The sequence below is a fragment of the Hesperophylax consimilis genome, chromosome 25 (assembly GCF_061612785.1).
Source record: "Hesperophylax consimilis isolate HC1 chromosome 25, BYU_Hcon_1.0, whole genome shotgun sequence".
Classification (NCBI taxonomy): Eukaryota; Metazoa; Arthropoda; class Insecta; order Trichoptera; family Limnephilidae; genus Hesperophylax; species Hesperophylax consimilis.
Window position 1 is genome coordinate 16,297,515 of NC_142860.1, and position 5,949 is coordinate 16,303,463.

Consider the following 5,949-nt stretch of genomic DNA (forward strand, 5'->3'; position numbering starts at 1 on the left):
AATTGGTACCAATGACATGTCGCTGACATATATACATAGGAGGTATATTATACATTTACGGTTAAGTTACATTTTTAAGTTAAGTTAATTAGTGTGCTGGGGAAGGAGAGAGGTGTGTGTGAGTGTTTGTGGGGTGAGATTTGTCTAGGTCTTGGCGGCGGATGCATTTGCCACCAACTGCGTTGCGGGTCGGATCGAGAGACTGGTTTGAGGAGACCTTTTGACCTCTCCAGACTCGTGGTATATTGACTCATCGTCTTGTACCACAGTGGGAGTGATGCATTCAAACGTCCGTCACTCATGGACACACTGACCCCCAGATTCCTATCCACCCCTCTTACCTTTTTCCTTCCCAGGTCTTTCTTTCCATAAAAAAACCATCCACACAGCATCCCCAAAAATGTCATGGGCCCTGAGGGAAATTATTTTTCTCAGGAACTCCTGCGTGGAGCTATTTATTTAAAGATATTTTTACACTAGATATCTTATTTCAAATCAAAGTAATCTTAACATTAAATAATTTTGATTGAAATTTTGACATGTTTCTGTTAGTCCATTTTTTCATCTTTTTCTTTCTTAAATAAATAGCAACGGATACTATACAATGAATTCACTGTTCACGTCAGAACTGTGGGTAGATTACACTGCATCCCAATGGCATGAGCTAAAAGTCGCTTACAATAATTCTTATCGCCAACTATTCCGCCTACCGAGATACTGCAGCGCTACGGAAATGTTGCTGGAGGGACGAGTGTTCACCCCCACCACATGAGAAGATCATAAAATTACACAATCATCACTGCCATGTTTGCGATGGAGTCCCCCTGATGGCCCTCTGGAGACAGGAGATGTTCAAATATCCTCCATAAATTGCTGCTTGAAAACATTTTTCTGTTTTGATTTTGTCACCTCTATTCCGCATTTTTTGTACTATCTATTTATTGTTATTTTGTCTCATTCTTGTTAATTATCTGATTTCTTTTTGTTTATTTTGAAATATGGAATGTATTGCATTGCACTACCCCTGCACCCATTCTGGATTAAACCCTTATTTTTATTAATAGAAAATTATTAAAACAAAACAATATTAACACAGAATAACAGAAATTAAGTATTTATTTTGAAGGACCGTTTTTGTCACTATGTATTCTTGTGTTACTTTTAATGACTTGGAACATTATTTTCCTATTGAAAGTTCAAATTAAAATGTAAACAATAAATTTAATATGCGAAGAAACAATAAACAATTAGCAGTAAACACTAAGAATTAAAAATTACAATTTTTTGATTTAATTATAATCATGCGAGCATCCTACATGCCCGTAGACAATGGATCTAATCTATTGTAAAGCCGACGGAAATGCAAGAGATTTTGCTACAATTTGAGATTTTTCACAAAAGCGATGTTCTTAAAATTAATACAATTTTATGGTGAGGAAATAGATAAAAGTTCATGAAAATTAATATATAGTTACAAATCAAACCCAAATTTATTTCAAGCAAAGTTTCAATTCTAAAATATAATCTCTAGAGAAACAATCAAGCATTTTCTTATAAGATGCAAATTTTTTAGATAAATTTTCATATTATTATGAAAGCTCCATGTACAGATTATAGTATAATTCATATCTAGTAGTCACTATTTCAATGTCGTAAATCGTCAAAAAACTTAATGACATTAAGTTTAATTAGAAGGTTAGAAGGTACCCGTGAATTTAAAATGAAACAAATATAGCCCATCTGCCAGAAAACGTAAGTGGAGCAAAAGAAAGAAATGCTTTTTTGCAATTTTTTCGGTGACATCGTGCGTAAAGCACAAATAATGAGACACTTCAAAGAGAAAATGGAGTAACTCATAGGTTTTATTAGGTGCTACTTTTATTTATAAATAGCCAATTAGACATCATTGTTTCATCATTTGAAGTGTACCTTCGGTATGGAATGTTTAGGTGATACGTTATGATAGAAATTAAATTGATAAATTGATTGACACCCATCAGCATGGTGAAGATTTTCAGAATTTTCTGGATTTTAGAGAACAATTAGTTTTGTGTTGATATTTTTACTTTTTTCATATGGTCGAAGAAGGTTGTTGGATCTCATAATAAGATGCAGGGATTATTTAGCTGGTATCGGGAGTCTCTTGGTTTAGCACAGATGTGCCTCTTGAAATCTGCTAGAATTATCATTATTCTATCTTATAACTTTAATTGCAGTTTATGCGTCCAAATTTATCCATTTAAGAGTCCTTAAGGTCCCGCTTGCGCTATACATACGCACAGAGACAGTGACTTCACTAGGTGTGATTTAGTGAGCACCATATCTTTTAAAGGAAAGAGAAACCTATTAATTATTAAGGTATTTATTAATTGTTTTTCGGTCTGTTACTGAGTTTGCCAAAATTCTTCAGGAGAGTGTCGTGACTGAAGCAAACTTTCGCCTTAAAAGTCGTTAAAGGTTAGTATTTTTCCGGTGATGTTAATATATTTTCAACTCTTCAAATTAAATAAATATAATCATTGTAAGGTATTTGAAAACAAAACCTTTTTTCCACGAATAAAAAATATTAGCAACCAAAAATAATAATTATTTTCTTAAAATTGCCTTAAAACCTGTGCACGTCATGACCTCCTCCAAAGAACATATTTCGGAACTAGAGGGCAATGCACTGCCATTTTTTGTGTTTTTTTATTGCAAGATTGCAAGGAAAAACTCAACAAGCGTTTAATTAATATTTTTTCATCAGCAAACACTTGGTATAGTTTTCAATTTACTTTTCGAGCCCCTTTTCTGTATGGTCTTCGAGTCTCTAATTTTATAATTTAATAATTAACTACGACGAATTCCCATTTACTGACTGTTAAAATTTGGACGAATTAGCATATATATTTTGCACTAAAAAAGTGAGAAAAGAAAAAAAAGAAGAGTAGAAAAGTTAAAACATAAAGTTACCCGACGTTTGTTTAACAAACTTATTTTTGTTTTTGGTTTTTTATTTGATTTGTTTTTTTTTGCTTTTGTTTTTGTTAATACAAGACACATTTTAACTATCGGTAAATACACCTATGATTCCAAGCTAGTTTGAATTGAAAGGTGAACATTGTAGAAAAATATATCATTTTAATTCATTTAAATGTGTCCTTACCTTTTAACCTGTGATGTAATTCCTACGAAATTTGGATAGATTCATCGATTTCCGCACAAATCTACCGATATTCGGATATTTGGAGTGTTATCGTCACATCGACGTGCTCAGAATTGCTAACAGTGCCTACGTAAAAGTGACGTTCTAAAATTCTACCGGTTATAAAATGAACCCTTTCAATTACGGCAACCGTAATTATAGAAGAACTAAAATGATCTTGCTAAAATTCAATAGATCAAGTTATTTCCTACTAAACTGAAAGAAAAAATCAACGCAGAAAACCTCAATCTTAATGAACAATTAATGAACTCCAAGAGTTCATTTTAAAAAAAGATTAGCAAATCACAAATAATTTTTACAGACCACTAAAAGTTATGCAGCAGTCACCGACGGACAAAATAATCTACAAGACCGATTAAAAAAATTCTATTCTCGCCCTATTTCAGTGCTAATTTTTCCAGAAAGTCAGGGTTGCAATACAAAAAAAAACTTTCGACAAATGCGAATTATTCACAAAAAAATTAAGAAACCTTTATATCTAGTAATGACATTACCCTTCACATTCAAATTGCTCATCAGAACGTGCGCCCAACGTCGAGAAACACTGTACTATGTAATTGAATTTTAATTATTTAGAACTCTTACTAATGTGTTATAACTTAATAATTTTCAGTAAATTATCTATATCTTAGTGGTTTTTAGTAAAATGATTTAAAATATTATCTTTTTATTTTTAAGGCATGAAAGAACATTTTATAGGGATAAAAACAGATGACGAAACTATTATTTATTTTAACAAATCGGACTTGCAACATTTTGTTCGGTTTCCATACTAGATGCTAAGCAATATATGCGTAGATTGCATAGGCACCTCAAGAACCAATCACGAGTGTCCATTGGATTTTATTCTTATTTTGTTCCGTGCATGTATTCAACCTCAGATTCAGAACACTTTCAAAGCACAGCATCTGTGAATGAAGCCTCCGAGAGATCTCAGGTGAAAGACAAAATAAAACAAGATTAAACTGCAACTTTTTGTTTTGTTTGGAAGAAAGTTCCCGTCGAATTTTGTTTGGCAGGCAGATCTGATAATTACGCTTCAAATTTGCTGAGGTTTTTATACGTCGTAGAGAATTGAGAGAAAATTTTACGGCATTCAAGTTCGCTCTTTGGATGTACCGTCATGTCTCTTGCCAATTCTCTTCATGCCAAAGAATATCTCAGTATTTTAAGGGAGTATTTTAAAAAGGAACATAAAATTATTGGTTCATTTTCCCTTTTCTTTCTTCACATGTTTTCACAGATTTATTTAAATAAAAAGTTTAAAATTATTGTTAAAAATTCAAGGCTTAGAAAAAACGTGTTTCGTGATGACCCGATGATTACCGGACTTGCAAATTTTACATTGAAATGTAAACGCTCTAAAGGTTGTATCTTTTACCAATGTTTTAATCCTTATTTATATAATAGACTTTCCTAAATTTTCTTTTGGTTAATATTTCAAAAGAATCATGCGAAAAAAAGTTTTAAATTTGTGCAAATAAGAAAATTTTGTAACGGAATAATTTTTCTTCTAAATGTTTTAAATTTCATGGGTCGAGGAAATAATAAGAGAAGCTACCTGTACTACGATTTAAAATTACGTTTATGCACTATTTTTTAATGGTTCAAAAGTATTTGAAAAAAAAACTTTAAATAACTTTCAATTAAATTATTGTCAATTGAATCGATAGTGTATTTGAGAAAACATTTGAGTTGGAGTGTTCTTGTTTCAAAATTATACGTTTCTATTATAATATAGTAAGTTTATTTTTTATGATACACCATAGAACGATAATACTTCAAAATATTATAAAATCAAAATAAAAACAAACGTTTTATGGAAGAAATTATTTTATTAACCTTAAAACATATTAAAATTAAAATAAATAATTAGAGTAATAACAATCATTAAATACCTAATAGTGACATAATTAAATAGTATTATTATAACAACATTTAATAAATCAATGAAAGCTTAACAAGTGCACACAAAACTAACAGTATATTTTCTAAAATCAGTTTGGTAAATAATAAAATTTTATTTTCTAGTTTTTCAATCATTTTTATGATATTATAAGAAAGAAAAAATCTACTGATTTGTTACAACGTAATTGGTTTTAAAATAAATAACCCTAATTATGGTAGAATAAATAATAGGTATAGGAATCTTATTTAATTTGCAACGTCACATTTTATTGTTTCGTTACACGAGTTGAACACTGACATCTTAAATTTTTGGAAAATGTTGCAAAATTTATGAGGAATATTGTAAAAAAAAATGTAGTGTGTTGAAATTATTTTGGAGGATGTTGCTAAACAAAATGGTGCATGGGATATGGTTTGTTAGAAAGTGAATTGTTTGTCAAATATAGCTTATTAACTTGGAAAATACTTAGGACGGGTTGTTTCGAAGAATTTGAACAATTCATCAAATTTCAACGTTCATTTTCAAGTTCTGTGAAAGATTTTTTTCAAGTTCTGTTTTTATTTCAGTTCTGTCAAGCAACTAGCCTATAATGATATAAAAACAGAACTTGAATAGGACTTTCACAGAACCCGGAAAAGAACGTTGAAATTTGATGAACTGTTCAAATTCTCCGAAACAACCCGTCCTGAAAGTATATTTTACCATATCCCACATGTTAATTTTTATTTTCTGAACAACTCTATACATAAAAACTTTAACCAATTTTGAAGACTTATTTTAGGACTGGACGTTACAAATCCAATAAAATCATCTCTTAAAAACATAGTTACTTAAA